The sequence below is a fragment of the Saccopteryx bilineata genome, chromosome 1, assembly GCF_036850765.1.
Source record: "Saccopteryx bilineata isolate mSacBil1 chromosome 1, mSacBil1_pri_phased_curated, whole genome shotgun sequence".
NCBI classification, from domain to species: Eukaryota; Metazoa; Chordata; class Mammalia; order Chiroptera; family Emballonuridae; genus Saccopteryx; species Saccopteryx bilineata.
The window spans coordinates 50,104,163-50,121,417 of NC_089490.1; positions in this window are offsets into that span (position 1 = coordinate 50,104,163).

The following is a 17,255-nucleotide window of genomic DNA, read 5'->3' on the forward strand; positions in this document are numbered from 1 at the left end:
ATAATGCTCTCACCTTTTTCTATATTTGGAAGAGTTTCTTCACTATTGGGTCATTTCTTTCTTAAATAATTTATTAGTTGTAAATGGTGCTATTTACTGTAATGATAGTATTTACTAGTGAAGCCACCTGGTTCTGAAATTTCCTCAGTAAAAAGATTATTTAAATTGCATGTTTAACTTCCTTAATGATTATAGTTCAAGTTAGATTTTTTTATCTTTATATACCAGTTCTAGTGTGTTCTTCTAAGTGTATATATTTAATTTTGTTTAAATTTATTAGGATAAAGTCATTTATTATAGTATATTGTGATCACGTTAACATCTGCAGAATCTTCAGTGATATTCTTCTTTTCATTTCTATATGATTATAAATACATATATGGGTGGGAAAAAGTAGGTTTAGGATTGTGAGTATGTGAAACAGTTCATTCTTGTATTATTATTTATTATTATATTATTTTTCATACAAATGTGAACTCACTTTTGCCCCACCTTCTATACACATGTGTTTATATATTTATATGCATATATTATCTTTCTTGAAAAATCTTGATATTTTTATTCATTTTGTTTTGCTTTTCAATAAAGTATTCTTTATCAATTCTCTATTGTATATTTATTTTCCACTCATTATCTCTGTACTTTAATTATTTTCTTCTCTTTTATAATTTGTCCTTTTATTAAACTTCATGAGAAAAATGATAAGAATATTTATTTGCAATTTTTCTTTTCTCTTTGTCCTTCTCTTCCTCCCCCTTTCCACTTTTCCTTCATCCCTACCTTTTTATTTTCTTTCTTCCTCTTTTCCCTCCTTCTTTTCTTTTTATATTGTTTAAAAACTACATAATTAGAGTTCTGTCCTATTAACAAATTTGTACTGTACATTATAATAATGTTAACTATATTTACATTACTGTTTTTATTGAGATATAAATACTTGACATATAACAATATATTAGTTTCAGGTGTACACCATAATTTTATATTGGCATATGTTGCAAACTGAGCACCATAATAAGTCTAATTAACATCCACTACCATATATAGTTACAACATTTATTTTTCTTGTGATGAGAACTTTTAATATTTAACCTCTTAGCAACTTTCAGACATGCAATGTAGTATTAACAACTGCTCTACATTATATCCCCTTGACTTATTTAATTTCATAACTGGAAATTTGTACCTTTTAATCCCCTTTATTCATTTTACCCGTCTCCTTTTCTGGAAACCACTAATCTGCTCTTTGCATCTGTGAGCTTGTTGGGGGTTTTTTTCTTTTAAATTCTGCATGCAAGTGAAATCATATAGTATTTGTCTTTCCTGACTTATTACACTTAGGATAATGCCCTCAAAGTCCATCCATGTTGTTACAAATGGCAAGGTTTCCTTCTTTTTATGGCTGAATAATATTTATGTGTGTGTTTATATGTGTATGAGTTTTAATAAAAAATGTGATGTATATGTCACATTTTCATTCATTCATCAAGAGACACAGGTTATTTCTGTATCTTGGCTATTATAAATAATGCTTCAATAAATATAGGGGACATATATCTTTTTAAGCTAATGTTTTATTTTCCTTGGATAGATATGCAGAAGTCAGATTGTTGGAATATGGTAGTTTTTTAGGATCCTCTATACTGTTTGACATAGTGGCTGCACCAATTTACATTTCCACTAAAATTGCCAAAGGTCTCCTTTTTTCACATCCTCATCAGCATTGTTATTTCTTCTCTTTTTGATAATAGCCATTCTAACAGGTGTGAGGTGATATCTCATTGAGATTTGTATATCCCTACGAATAATGATGTTGAGCATCTTTTCATGTACCTGTTGGCCATCTACCTGTTTTCTTTCCTCGTGGATATTGCTGTAATGCAGCTCTCTAAAACCTGTTCATTTTGAATTATACCCATCAATAGCAACTCCCCATTCTCCCTACTGCTGAGTCCTGGAAACCACCATTCTACTTTTTGCTTCTATGTGTTTGACTACTTTCAATGCCTCAAATAAGTGAAATTATACAGTCTTTGGCTTTCTCTGATTGGCTTATTTCACGTAGCATCTTTAAGTTTTATCCATGTTGTTGCACATGGCAAGATGGTGTTTTATATGGCTCAAAAATATTTCATTATATGTATATACCACATTTTTAAAAATCTGCTTATTTTCCCATGGTGATTAGATAGTTTCTATAACTCAGCTGTTATGTATAGAGCTTCAGTGAACATGGGAGAGCAGATATGTCTTTGAGATTCTGATTTCAATTATTTTGCTTACATATCCAGAAGTAGGATTTTTGGATTATATGGTAGAACTACTTTTAAACTTTTGGGAAGTGTCCAAACTTGTTTTCCATAACAGCTGCACCATTTCACATTCTCACCAACAGTGCAGAAGGATTACAGTTTCGCCACATCTGCAGTGATGCTTGCAAGTTTATTTTAATATAATTGTCCTAACTGGTTTGTAGTGATATCTCATTATGGTTTTGACTTCCACTTCCCTGATCATTAGTGATATTTAGTGCCTTTTTTATATACCTGTTGGCCATTTGTATGTATTCTTTGGAGAAATGTTGAATAGACATTGAATAGACTTGAATAGAGTCTTTTGCCCATTTTTAAACATCAGGCTTTTTCTTTATATGTTTCTGAGTTTCAGGAATTTCTTATGTATTTTATAAATTAACCCTTTATCAGATATATATTTTTCAAATATTTTCTCTGATTCTCTAGGTTGCCTTTTCAGTCTGTTGATTTTTCTCTTTAATGTACAGAAGTTTTGGTTTGGTATAATGCTGCTTGTCTATGTGTTTTGTTGCCTGTGTTTTTGGTGTCATATCTAAGGAAATCATCATCAAGGTCAATGATATAACGCTTTTTCCCTATATTTTCTTCTAGATGTGTAATAGTTTCAGGTGTTACCTTTAAGCCTTAGTCCATTCTGAGTTTATTTTTGTGTATTATGTAAAATAAGGTCCCAAATGTTTTCTTTTACATTTGAGTATCCAGTTTTACTAAAACAATTTGTTGAAGGTCCAGATCATCATTTCTCAATTGTGTAGTCTTAGCACCCTTGTTAAAGATAATTTGACCAGCCTGACAAGGCGGTGGCGCAGTGGATGGAGCATCGGACTGGGACACAGAGGACCCAAGTTTGAAACCCCGAAGTTGCCAGCTTGAGTGCACACTTATCTGGTTTGAGTAAGGCTCGGCAACTTGAGCTCAAGGTTGTTGGCTTGAGCTTGGTCTGCTGCAGTCCCCCGGTCAAGGCATATATGAGAAAGCAATCAATGAACAACTAGGGTGCTGCAACAAAGAATTGATGCTTCTCATCTCTCTCCTTTCCTGTCTGTCTGTCCCTATCTATCCCTCTCTGTCTCTGTAACACACACACAAAAAAGATTATTTGACCAGATATGCATGGAGTAATTTCCAGGCTCTCTATTCTATTCCATTGTTTGTGTGTATATTTTTCTTTTGTTTTGTTTTGTTCTGTTTGTTCTTAACTGAGAGGAGGGGAGATAGAAAGACAGACTCCTGTATGCATTTCAACCAGGATTCACCCAGCAAACCCCATCTGTGACCAATGCTCTACCCATCTAGGGGCAATGCTGGCAATGGAACTATTATTAGCACCTAAGGCAAAGGCTCCACAAAGCCATCCTCAGTTCCTGGGGCCAATGTGCTCAAATTAATTGAGCCATGCTGTGGGAGAAGAAGAGAGAGAAAAAAGTTAAGGAGAAATGGGAGATAAGCAGATGGTCACTTTTTCTGTATGCCCTGACTGGAAATTGAACCTGGGCCTACCACATGCCAGGTTGATTGTCTACCACTGAACCAACTGGCCAACGCAATTCCATTGGTTTTATATCTACCTTTATGCCAGTACCATACAGTTTTGATTACTGTAGTTTTGCAATATGTTTTGAATCCAGAAAGTGCAATACCTCCTTTGTACTTTTACAAGACTGTTTTGGCTCTTCGAGGTCTTATAGTTCAATATTAATTTTAAAATTGTTTTCATATTTCTGCAACAAATTTCATTGGATTTTTGTTAAAGAATGCATTAAATTTGTAGATCAGTTTGGGGAGTGCAGACACTAACAATTTTTAACAATAAAAAGTCTTCCAATTCATGCACACCTATTGCCTTACCATTTACTTATCTTCTTTAACTTTTTTCAGTAGAGTTTTTTAGTTTTCAGTGTACAAGTCTTCTGCCACTGCAGTTTAGTTTATCCTTCTGTATTTTTTGATGCTATTATAAATGAAATTTTCCACTTTCCTTTCAGATTGTTTATTATTAATGTATAAAAATTTAACTGATTTTTGTGCATTGACTTTGAATCCTGCTACTTTGTGGAATTCACTTATTAGAATTTACAGTTTTTTAAATGTGTGTTTATGGAATCTTTAGGGTTTTTCACTTAAATGATTATATCATTGTATACAGAGATCATCTTATTTCTCCTTTTTTTCATTTGTCTTTTGTTTATATTTTTGTTTTATTTTCTGGCTAGAACTTCAATACCATGTTGAATAAAAGTAGTGAGAGTGGGCATATTTGCCTTGCTCTTGATGTTAGCAGGAAAACTTTCAGTTTTTCACTATTGATTATAATGTTAACTGTGGACTTTTCATACAAGCCTTTATTACACTGAGATGATTTACTTCTACACCTGTTTGTTCTCTCTGTGTGTGGTGTGTGTGTGTAATATATGTGTTCAATTTATGAAATGCTTTTTCTGACTGTATTGAAATGATCATATAATTTTAATCTTTCATTCTGTTATTGTAATTTATCCCATCTTTTGATTTGTGTGTAAACCTTCCTTGCATTCTTGGGATAAACCCCACTCTATCATTATGCATGGTCCTTTTAATGTGCTGTTGAATTTGGTTTACTAGAATTTTATTAAGAATTTTTATATCTATATTCATCAGGAATACTGATCTGTAGTTGTCATTTTTTATAATGTCCTTATCTGACTTTTGTATGTGGGTAAGGCTGATCTTGTAAAGTTAGTTAGGGAGTGTTCCTTACTCTTCAATGTTTTGGAAGTGTTTGATGAGGATGGCATTAATTCTTCTTTAAATGTTTGGTAGACTATAGCAGTGAAATTATCTGGTCCCAGGCTTTTCTGTGTTGGAAAGTTTTTGATTACTGATTCAATCTACTTACTCATTACTACTATTATATTTATATTTCATTTTTTCTTAAGTGAGAGGTCAGAGACAGACTCCCACATGGGCCCTGACCAGGATCCACCCAGCAAACTCTCTACAGGGAGATGCTCTGCCCCTCTGGGGCTGCTGCTCCATTGCTTGGCAACCAATCTTTTTTATCACCTGAGGCAAGTCATAGAGCCATCCTTAGTGCCTGGGGCGAAATTGCTTGAACCATTCAAGCCATGGCTGCAGGAGGGGAGGAGAGAGAGAAAAAAAGAAGTAAGGGGAAGGGTGAGGGTTGGAGAAGCAGATGGTCACTTTTCCTGTGTGCCCTGACTGGGAATCAAACCCAGGACTTCCACACACTGGGCTGATGCTCTATGCTGAGCCAACCAGCCAGGGCCTGTTCATATTTTATTTAAATATTTTTTTAATGTTTATTTTATTGATTTTAGAAAGAGGAAGGTAGAGAGCAAGATAGAGAGAAAGACAGGAACATTAATCTGTTTTTGTATGTGTCCTGACCAGGGATCGAACTGGCGGCTTCTGTGCTTCAGGGTGACACTCTGACCTACTGAGCTATCTGGCCAGGGCCAGATTATATTTTTTAATAGTATTGGCAGGTTTTATGTTTCTGGGATTGATACCTTTAGGTTTTCAAATTTGGTGACATGTAATTGTTTATAGTAATTTCTTATAATTCTTTTTTATTTCTGAGGCATCAATTGTAATCTCTCATCTATCATTTCTTTTTTTTTTTTTTTTTTGTATTTTTTTCTGAAGCTGGAAACGGGGAGAGACAGTCAGACAGACTCCCGCATGCGCCTGGCAGGGATCCACCCGGCACGCCCACCAGGGGCGATGCTCTGCTCGTCCGGGGCGTCGCCCTGCTGTGACCAGAGCCACTCTAGCGCCTGGGGCAGAGGCCAAGGAGCCATCCCCAGCACCCGGGCCATCTTTGCTCCAATGGAGCCTTGGCTGCGGGAGGGGAAGAGAGAGACAGAGAGGAAGGAGGAGGGGGTGTAGAGAAGCAAATGGGCGCTTCTCCTATGTGCCCTGGCCGGGAATCAAACCCGGGTCCCCCGCACGCCAGGCCGACGCTCTGCCGCTGAGCCAACCGGCCAGGGCCTCATCTATCATTTCTGATGTTGAGTTCTCTCCTTTTTTTTTTCTTAGTCTATCTAAGAGTTTTAAGTTTGGTTGGTCTTTAAAAAAAAAGGACTCCTAGTTCAATTTATTTGTTATATTGTTTTTCCACTCTCTAATATATTTTTGCTCTAATCTTAATTATGTTTCTTCTTCTAACATAGAAATTAGTTTTCTTTAATATTTCCTGAAGTATAAACTTGGATTGTTTGAGGCATTTTTCTTCTTTTTTAGTGTAGGCATTTACCACTACGACCTTACCTCTTCTTACTGCTTCTGCCAAATCTCGTAAGTTTGGTATGTTTTGTTTTCATTTTTATTTGTCTCACTATATTTTTTAATTTTTCCTTTGATTTCTTTTGCCCATATTCCTGAGTATTTTAGTTTTGTTCTGCTGTGGAGTTCTAGTTTTATTCTCTGTGGTCAGGAAGGATACTTGTGAGTTCAGTGTTATTATATGTGTTATATAAGATGTTTTATGACCTAATATGATATACCCTGGTGATTGTCTTAGAAGCTTGAGAATAATGTGTATTCTGCTGCAGGTGGGTTCACTTGATCTATATAGTATTGTTCAGGTCTTCTGTTTCCTATTGATCTTCTTTCTGGTTGTTCTTTTCATTATTAAAAACGGGGTATTAAAATCTCCTACTATTATTGTGTTACTATTTCTCCCTTCAAATCTGTAATATCTGCTGTATATATTTGAGTGCTCTGATGTTAAAGATTTATATATGTCTGCAAATAGTGTGTGTGTATATATATATGTGTGTGTGTCTGTCTGTATATGTATACACACATATATATTTCTTTGTGAATAAATCCATTACATTTTAAATTTCTCTATCTTTGAAAATTATCTTTCTTAAAATTTATCTTTTCTCAAATATTAATATAGTTACACCAGCTTTTCTTTTAGTGAACATATTCATATCATACATATTTTTTATTTTTCTATGTTTTACATTTCTTATGTAAATGGAGTATAATTTTATTTCTGGAATATAACATTACTTGTAAATTCTTCTCTTTCTCCAATTACTTTCAGTGTAGTCACTAATATTTACCATGTTAATAGATATATTCTATTTGTCCTGACTGTTTTATGATCAATTTTTAATGTTCTTGCTTTATTTTAGAATGATTTTGCATTTATTTTTAATAACTTGCCTTCTATTGTTATTTGTTAAGTCATGTACTTTTTTATTACTATTTTAGTATTAACTGAGATACTGTGTCTTTAGTAATTAAAATCTAGTGCTATTTGTCAATTCTCTCTTTTTGTGAACACTACAATCTTAGTGTTTTCATTTCATTGACTAGTTTTATGATGTCTTACAATTATTACTATTTACTAATACATTACTATTTTATGATTAATATAAAATTTTAATTAGTATTTAATTGGTTAATATTAATTAATATTTAATATTTATATTATATCTAGTCAGATAAAATCAGATCAGACTTATTATTTTATTTTTCTTTATCCTTCCCTGAATCTTCAACCTATCATGACCTTACTGCTTTCTCCTAGATGAAGAAAATTCTTTAGTATTTCTTTTAGTGCAATGTTGTGTGTGTGTGTGTGTGTGTGTGTGTGTGTGTGTGTTCTGGGGTTCTGGACAGCAAATATCTAGACTTTATTAAAATGTATTTTCACTAGTATGATATATAGTTCGGTAGTTTTCTTTCAGTGTTAGGAATATGTCATTCTACTGTCTGTGGCCTTCATTGTTTATATAGAAGGCACTTATAAGTTACTCCTTGCAATCTGCACCTTTTTTTTAAAGTTTTTTATTATTTTGTTTTTGTCTTTAGTTTTTAAAATTTTATTATTACATGTACAACATATGCTCTTCTTTTTTTTGTGACAGAGACAGAGAGAGGGACAGATAGAGACAGACAGGCAGTAAGGGAGAGATATGAGAAGCATCAATTCTTTGTTGCATTTCCTTAGTTGTTAATTGATTGCTTTCTCATATGTGCCTTGACCAGGGGACTACAGCAGAATGAGTGACCCCTTGCTTAAGCCAGCAACTTTGGGCTTTAAGACATCCACCTTTGGGTTCAAGCCAGTGACCATGGGGTCATATCTATGATTCCATGCTCAAGTCAGCAACTCCACACTCAAGCTGGTGAGCCCACACTCAAGCCCAATGAGCCCACACTCAAGCCGGTGACCTCAGGGTTTTGAACCTAGGTCCTCTGCGTTCCAGTCTGACTTTCTATTCACTGTGCCAGTGCCTGGTCTGGCCAGAATATGCTTTTCAAGTCTGTTGTTTAAAGTCCATTATTAGTTTTTTAATATTTTCAGTCACATATCTTGTGACTTATGTTTTTCTCCTCTCTTTCTGGGATACCAATTACATGTGTGTTATATCCTTTTGTCATGTGTACCTTTTTTTTTTTTTCTATTTTCATCATTCTACTTTTCTGTGTTTTTTTCTACTTATTTTCTCTAGACTTTATAATCTAGTTCTGTAATTCTCTTATTATTTGTGTCTAACCTGCTACAACACCAGCTCCTGAATTCCCTAACTTCAGGTACTATATATTTTTATTTCTATAATTTTTTTGCTCTTTTCTTTAAAGATTGTATTTATTCATTTTAAATAGAGGAGAGAGAGGGAGAGAGAAAAGCAGGGGGTGGGAAGAGAGTGAAGCATCAGCTCGTAGTTGCTTCTCATATGTGCCTTGACTGGGGTTTTATTTACAAGACAATGTTTCATCCACTGCACCACCACAGTTCAGGCTTTTTCTTTTCTTTTTTCTTTTTAGGTGTGTTTTTTATCCTATTCTCTGCTTCAATATTCTGCCATAAACTTTATCTTTTTGATGTAGTCATCACCTGTTTCTTGAAGTCTATATCAGATAATTTCCATTTTTAGAGCTATTGTTTCCACTGTTATTTCCTTTGTTGATTTTAATTCATGTGACTTTTTGTATTCATGCCCCTTTACTTTCTGATTTTATACTAAATAGTTTAAAATTTTTTTGAGGGCAAGAATACTATCTACCTCCAGACAGTGTTTTTGTTTGCCTCATTGAGACCACTAACAATGTGCTACCATTGTAATCTAATCTCAAGAACTGGATTTTTTAAATATAGATTTGAAATTTAGCTGTTATTTATTTAAATAGAGTTGTATCTTTAGCTTGTTTTTATTTCTTGGATGCATTCTTTTAACATTTTAACTCAAAATAGGGTGTGGATTGCAAGAAACATTATTCTTCATGAGCCCTATGCTCCAACTTTTGTAGCCCAGATCCATTAGACTCAAACATTCCATCAGCCTTGTAGTTGCCTTTTCCACATCAATGCTTCAGCTGTCAGACTTAATTTTTGGCCTGTTACTCATCACAACATGTTAGATATCCAATAACTTCTAGCAGAGTCCATATATGTCTCAAGTTTTCCTAGTTTATTTTTGCATGCAGTTTTGTGTGAACTATCTGTCATTTTTTTTTATCTGAAGTCAATACTCTATATATTTTATAATCTTTTCTTGTCATCTCTGTGTTCAAATTCTCTAGAGGAGAAACCACATAGTATAGCACTGAAATTAAGATCAGGGCCTTTAAATCTTGATTGCCTGGGTTCAAAATCTAGCATCCCTCTTATTAGCTTATTGAACTTTGAATTTAGGCACTCCTCTGTGCCTATATTGCCTCATCTGTAAAAAAAAAATACAAAAAAATGCATTTTATTTGTTAAATATTAATATTTATAAAGCATTAAAATCCATTCCTGGTATATTTAAATTGCCTTACCCTATAATAAAATTACTATTTTATCTATGCTGAATGCAAGAAGTTCTTTTGTGTATCTTTCTTTTGGTCAGCCTTCTTTCACAGTTTTATAAGTAAACCTTTCCTTTCATTAAGAAAATAAAAAATTTGATTAAAGTAGTTTTTTTTAAAAAATCTACATTAAAATAGTTGTCTTTTTCTGACTGGTGTTTCACCTGCTTATTCTACAACTGCTCAGAAAAATTAGGGGATATTTTATCACTTTATATTCATTTTGAAATATCCTATAATTTTTGTGAGTGTTATATATTAATATATAAATGGTGGAAAAATAGGTTAATAATAATAATAAATTTTAAAAAGCAAAATGCACATTGACTTTTTATTTGCAGAGGATACTGTATGGTCATTTTTTATCCTGTCTTGGTTTAGTTTTTAAGCTTTTGTGCTTAAAATACTTGTCACTTCAGTAGTGAAGTGTAAAAATAGTTTAAGTTTATTCTGACTATAATCTTATATAAATATTTAACATTGTAGTGCTAAAATTTTTGAGTAAATTTTTTATTTTAAAATTCCATACCCACCAGTGAATTATTAGAGTGATTTTTAGTTCTACAAACTTCATTCCCACCAAATACGTTTCAAATATGAGCATCAAAACTCTAGTGTATATGTTAAGAACTTATGTATATGTTTACATATTTATTTTTTGCCTAAGCTCTACTTCTTATTTCTTTAAAGGTTGAGCATAGTTCTTTAAATCAGATTTAAAGAAACATGGTAAAAGGAAAGAAGTAAATTTATGAGTTTGATTCACATTGTATGGCCGGCCCATTAAACCAGGTCACATAGGCAATTTGACAGAATTATAATGGTTTTGTGCTGACAGTAAGAATGTACTTAGTGAGGGGAAGACGTTTTCCCCCCAGCTACTCCACACTGGCCTTGTCCTTTCCACGTCCATTCAATATTTACATATCAGGAAGTAGTTACTATTTAGGGCATTTATCACTAGTGTGGTTGACTTTTTGTATACTCAATTTTAGTTTTCCTTAAAAAATATTTAACTTGAAGAGAGCAGGGATTTAGTCTTACCTGACCACCACTATCTTCAGACCCAGTCAAGTATTAGGCATGTGGTGTGTTTTAATAAATTTTGGTAAAGGAAGTTTTAAATAACTCAGTAAATACCCCTGCTCTTTAATATCAGAAAAGCTATATTTGTCTGAAAGACAGTTATTAGCTGAAGTTTAAGTAAATGATTGCACATTGTGGATGTTTTTAATTTCCTGGAGATATTTCTAATGAATAAAAAGTCAGCATTCAAACTTATTTTTGAATCATAAAGACTTCAGCTATCTTGTTTTTTCATTTTTATTTTCTTATAACCAGTATGCATCTAAGATTTCTAACCTTGTTGGTGGTGATATTTATAAAGCAGCACAAGGTCAAAATGATTTTGGCTTAGAAAAAGCACACACCAGGCTTTGTTTAAACATACTAATTAAACTCAGATGTAAATTTTAGCAGTTCAGTTACATTTATATCATTGTAACTAACCCAAACTTGTCATCTATGCTGATTGTCTCATTTGTGATTTATGAAATAAAAGATACAAATTCTTAAGCTTATAATTAAAAATTAAGATTGAATAATTAAATTTTCTACTATAAGAGAAAATTTTTCTATGGAAAAGGGTAATGATGTTGCTCAGAATGATTAAAGATTAAACTTTAACTTAAGACATTTTGTCATTCTATTTTGAGGCTACTGAATACAGGCACATTTCTTTCACTTAATTATATTCACATCTGCAACAAGATATAAGTTTCAGAGAATATGTACACATATACACACACATATACACGTACAATAAACAATATTTGAGAAGTGTAGAAACTCAGTTCACTAAACTCAGTCATGAGGCAGGTAACAAGGTAGCTGACAGTTCCATAGTTCTGTTTCCAAAGGCCTAATCATACTTCTTGCTGAAGTGCTACCTTCCACGGTGGAACCAAGAATAATGGTATATTCTGCTCACAAAAATTAAGAAATATTTATTGCTTCTTATTCATTTTGAAATATCCCCTAAATTTTGTGAGCTGTATATATCAATTAATGCTCCCTTTATGCCTGGCTCTTTCCTATGAATTTTATGCATTTTATATTGTTACCATCCATTCTCTCAACTTTCCTGCAAAGTAGGTGTTACCATTATCCACACAGATAAAGTCTTTTATTCTCATCTTCCTAAACTCATTCTCTCCTCGGGAGGGGGCTGATATAAGTGGCTGGATGGATGAATGGATGGATGGATGAATAGATAGATAGATAGATAGATAGATAGATAGATAGATAGATAGTGAGACATATCTATAAAATATAGTGCTGCTTTGTTTATCTTTGAAATTTTATGTATGTTGGTCTATTCTATCAATTACCATATTTTTTGCTCCATAAGATACACTTTTTTTTCCCCTAAAAGTGGAGGAGAAAATGCTCGTGAGTCTTATGGAGTGAAAAATATGGTATTTTATTAACTATATATTTTAACACACCATTTGGTTGTTAAAATAGAATATTTTTTCCTATTTTCCTCCTTAAAACCCTAGGTGTGTCTTATGGTTAGGTACATCTTATGGAGCAACAAATATGGTATGTATCTTTTTAAAACTAACATATTTAATTTTTTTTCTGTTAAATTAACACTGCAAAGTCTGCATAAATATTAAATGTGAAGTTAGATAGATGTTGGCCAAGAGAATGGACCATTGGAATCTTCAGGCGGATCAAATGCAGAAGCTGGTTTGGAGTCCACATTCAGTCATAACTCCCCCAAATAATCACTATTCTGATTTCTATTACTATGTATTAGATTTGTTGTTGTTTTAATTCAAATAAATAGAATCATAAAATACAAACTCCTGGTGGCCCTGGTCCTATAGCTCAACTGCTTAAAGTATCATCCCAACATGCTGAAGTCGTGGGTTTGATCCCCGGTCATGGCACGTACAAGAGTCATGCAGTGATGGCATGAATTGGTTGAACAACAAATCAATATTTCCCTCTTTCTCTGTCTCCCTTCTGCTCTCTCTAAAAATCAATAAATAAAAAGTTAGAAAAATAGATTAACTCATGTCAGACATCTTTTACTCAGCATTATGTCTGTGAGATTTATCTTTCTTTAGAGTGGAACAGTACTTTCACTGCTTGATAGCATTTTATTTTGTGAATGTACTATAACTTATTGATATATTATATTGCAATGATATTTAGGTTATTTCTAGTTTTTCCACTACTGATGAGTATGTAAATTGGAATTACTACTTTGAAGACCATTGGAACTAATAGGATTTACTAAATCTAATAATCTAACTTGCTAAAGCAAAATATATAATACCCTCTAAGTCATCAATTTCACTTTGAAGTAAATATACAACAGAAATGCATATACATGAGCACCAAAAGTATATACACAGAATGTTCAATGGAATATTCTTTATAATAGCCAGCATTAGATTTTCCAGTTGTAATTTGTTGATACAATATATGGATAGGTTCAGTCACTTTAACTGCTTAGATCTTTTACATTGGGTGAATAGTAAGATTTTGTTTTTGTTGATATAAATAATATTGCAATGTCTTGTGATACCTTTGTACAGAAGTTCTCTAAGGTACACATATACCCAGAATGCAAATTACTTGATGATTTTAGAATCAACATATTTTAACTATTACAGGATATTTACAGATTTATGAAATAGTTGTCCTAATAGTACATCCTCACTAGAAATTGCAGGAATTCTTGTATTCCATACACTTAACAAATTGGGAATTGTAAGGATTATTTTTTGTAAATATATTTTTTAATTTTTTTGTGAGTGAAATTGACTGTTTTTGTTTTGATTTGTGTTTCCTTAATAGTGAAGTTGTTGACTTCTGTATGTTAATTTTGTATCCTGCGACCTTACTGTATTGGCTTATTTTTTCTAGAAGTCTTTTTGTGGATTCTTTGGGGTTTTCGATGTATAGGATCATATCATCTGCAAAAAGTGATACCTTCACTTCTTCTTTTTCGATATGGATGCCTTTTATTTTGACTCCACAGGCAAGAGAAGTGAAAGCAAAAATTAATGAATGGGACTATGTCAGACTAAGAAGTTTTTGTTCAGCAAGAGAAATTGATAACAAGATAAACAGACAGCCAACTAATTGGGAAATGATATTTTTAAACACCTGCTCAGATAAGGGCCTAATATCCAAAATATACAAAGAACTCATAAAACTCAACGACAAACAAACAAACAATCCAATAAAAAAATGGGAAGAGGATATGAACAGACACTTCTCCCAGGAAGAAATACAAATGGCCAACAGATATATGAAAAGATGCTCATCTTCTTTAGTTATTAGAGAAATGCAAATCAAAACTGCAATGAGATACCACCTCACACCTGTTAGACTAGCTATTATTAACAAGACAGGTAATAGCAAATGTTGGAGAGGTTGTGGAGAAAAAGAAACCCTCATCCACTGTTGGTGGGAATGTAAAGTAGTACAACCATTATGGAAGAAAGTATGGTGGTTCCTCAAAAAACTGAAAATAGAACTACCTTATGACCCAGCAATCCCTCTACTGGGTATATACCCCAAAAACTCAGAAACATTGACTTGTAAAGATACATGCAGCCCCATGTTCATTGCAGCATTGTTCACAGTGGCCAGGACATGGAAACAACCAAAAAGCCCATCAATAGATGACTGGATAAAGAAGATGTGGCACATATACACTATGGAATACTACTCAGCCATAAGAAATGATGACATCAGATCATTTATAGCAAAATGGTGGGATCTTGACAACATTATACGGAGTGAAATAAGTAAATCAGAAAAAACCAGGAACTGCATTTTTCCATACGTAGATGAGACATAAAACTGAGACCAAGAGACATTGACAAGAGTGTGGTGGTTACGGGGGGAGGAGGGAGAGGGAGAGGGAAGGGGGAGGGGGAGGGGCACAAAGAGAACTAGATAGAGGGTGACAGGACAATCTGACTTTGGGTGATGGGTATGCAACATAATTGAACTTTAAGATAACCTGGACATATTTCCTTTGAATACATGTATCTTGATTTACTGATGTCACCCCATTAAAAATAAATACAATAAAAAAAAAAATAGTGAAGTTGGAGAGCTGCTCAAATTGGGGGAGGGGCAGATTTTGATACCTCAATTTGAATTTATTTAGTATGTAACTCAATTCTTTTTTTTTTTTTTTTGTATTTTTCTGAAGTTGGAAACGGAGAGGCAGTCAGACAGACTCCCGCATGCGCCCGACGGGGATCCACCGGGCACGCCCACCAGGGGACGATGCTCTGCCCATCTGGGGCATAGCCCCGCTGCAACCAGAGCCATTCTAGCACCTGAGGCAGAGGCCACAGAGCCATCCTCAGCGCCCAGGCCAACTTTTGCTCCAATGGAGCCTCAGCTGCCGGAGGGGAAGAGAGAGACAGAGAGGAAGGAGAGGGGGAGGGGTAGAGAAGCAGATGGGCGCTTCTCCTGTGTGCCCTGGCCGGGAATCGAACCCGGGACTCCTGCAGACCAGGCCAACGCTCTACCACTTGAGCCAACCGGCCAGGGCCTCATTTTTTAATATGAATTTCTTTATATATTATTTATGTAAATCCTGTCTATTATATGTAAATAATTTTTTAAACTGTATCTTGCCCTGGCTGGTGGTACTGTGGATGGAGCACCACTGCAAAGCCCTAAGATCAGGGGTTCCAGTGGGAAGTCACCGGCTCAATTGTGGGGACACTAATCCCAAGGTCACTGGTTTAGAACTGGGGCTGCTGGCTGGAGCGGGTGTTCACCAGTTGGATCTCAAAGGCACCAGCTCAACCCCCGGGGGTTGCTGGTTTGAGCCCAGGTCAGGACATGTATGAGAAACAATCAATAACACAACTAGGTGGAGTAACTAATCTGATGCCTCTCTTTCTTTGTCTCTTTAAAAACAAACAAACAAACAAAAACAGTATTTGCCTTTATACTTGGTTTATGGAGTCTCTTATAAGACAGAAAAAATTTTGTTATCTAATCATACATATCAATTTTTCTTTTTTGATATTTGCTTTTACATGATCCCTAAATCTCTTTTTATCCCACTATTATGGAAAAGTTATCCTATATTATTTCTCATAGTTTTAAAGTCTTGCTTTCCAAATTAATGTCTTTTATTAACTGAATTTTATATTTTAAAAATGTGGTATAGAAAAATGATTTTTTTAAACTACTCAGAATGCCATCTGTTCCAACATTTATTGAATAGTCCACTTTGTGCCACTTTATTTATACTAAGGTAACACACACTCTACATATAGCTTTTCCCTCTTTATCCGAGACTCAACAACTTCTGTGAGAAGTTTTTCTGTGAAATGGAACAGAGGAATGGGATGATAACTGGACTGAAATATAAATTCAGATCTTGTCTATTCTAACTCCACAAAAATCTCTTCACTGTTACAATTTCTTCATAGTCACACTCCAAAACATGACTTTAGAGTCCAAGATACTGTCCTCTCTTTTATTTTCTTTCTTTTTTTTTTTTATTTTATTTTACAGAGACAGAGAGAGAGTCAGAGTGAGGGATAGATAGGGACAGAAAGACATTTTATTTTCTTATATATATATATTTTTTAGATTTTATTTATTCATTTTTAGAGAGAGAAGAGAGGGAGAGAGAGAAGGGGGGAGGAGCAGGAATCATCAACTCCCATATGTGCCTTGACCAGGCAAGTCCAGGGTTTCGAAATGGTGACCTCAGCATTCCAGGTTAATGCTTTATCCACTGCGCCACCACAGGTCAGGCCAACACTGTCCTTTCTCCATGGAGCACTAGGAACCTCCTCACTGGAACTCATTGGTCTTCGATTTTATACTTTGACTTGCTTTTCCACATGTCAGATTCAGGTCATTTGGTTCAGCAGCTTACTGACGCATAAAGCTTCCAGATTATTTCTTTATTGCAGCTACAAAATTCACTGACTAGTGTCATTTCCTTTGTGGTGACAAGATGATTGCCTTTTATCATCTGAGGGCATGCTCCTACAAGAGAAGAAGCAAATCTATGCTTCACCTAATAGCCAGAATATTTTTAAATTATTTGAAATTAACTTA